At 39.1% G+C, this 910-nt stretch overlaps 1 non-coding gene across 1 annotated transcript; it reads right to left on the bottom strand.

The window, feature by feature from the left end:
• Nucleotides 1-581: 581 nt before the first annotated feature.
• LOC126000158 (U6 spliceosomal RNA) lies at nucleotides 582-688 on the bottom strand. Its single transcript, XR_007492521.1, has one exon. It is a non-coding gene; the product is annotated as a U6 spliceosomal RNA (small nuclear RNA).
• Between the last annotated feature and the right edge of the window lie 222 nt (nucleotides 689-910).

The following is a 910-nucleotide window of genomic DNA, read 5'->3' as shown; positions in this document are numbered from 1 at the left end:
CTCAAATTACAGAAGACGAATGTTGACAACCACAACTGAGCAGAGCATTTCCTGGTACCATAGAAAATCCTGAGCATTCAACAACGAACAAGGCTGGCGCCTGTAGAAGATCCCATGACAGTATACTTCAGTGGGGGAGAAACCTTGTATCTCAAAGGTCAAGGAAATTTTCTTTCTAATTTCCCCAGTACTCAATGTGCCTATGTAAACAAACAAAAAAACCCTACCACACCAATCCCCCTTCCTTTTATTTTTTTAATTTTTGTTTAGTTTTTTTTTGTTGGGTTTTGTTTTTCCTTTTTCTATTTTTGTTCCTCCTCTCTTAAATTTATATTCACAGTTTCTAGATAGGGGCTCCTCCCTGATTTTTTTTTTTTACTTTTTAAATGTTTTTTTCTTGGTTTTTGGGGCCACACCCATTTGATGCTCAGGGATTACTCCTGGCTAAGTGCTCAGAAATTGCCCCTGGCTTGGGGGACCATATGGGGTGCCGGGGGATTGAACCGCGGTCCTTCCTTGGCTAGCACTTGCAAGGCAGACACCTTACCTCTAGTGCCACCTCACCGGCCCCTAAATTTTTTTTAAATATGGAACGCTTCATGAATTTGCCTGTCATCCTTGCGCAGGGGCCATGCTAATCTTCTCTGTATCGTTCCAATTTTAGTATATGTGCTGCCGAAGCGAGCACCCCTAAAATTTTTTTTAATTTTTTATTTCTTTTTATTTTTCTTATCAAGAGAACCATAGAACTTGAACCATCTTGTTCTGCCACATAAAATGAGATAAAACATTGATGATAGCAGTGACAAGCAGTCTCAAAAGCATTGAATAGAAATAAAAAATGACAATGTCTAAGTACCCAACCCAAAGTCAATGACAATGGAATCAAAAGATCTAAACCATAACGAAC

Source organism: Suncus etruscus, chromosome X, assembly GCF_024139225.1.
Source record: "Suncus etruscus isolate mSunEtr1 chromosome X, mSunEtr1.pri.cur, whole genome shotgun sequence".
Taxonomy (NCBI): Eukaryota; Metazoa; Chordata; class Mammalia; order Eulipotyphla; family Soricidae; genus Suncus; species Suncus etruscus.
Note: the sequence above shows the minus strand (reverse complement) of the source record. Positions and strands in the feature narration are given on the sequence as shown.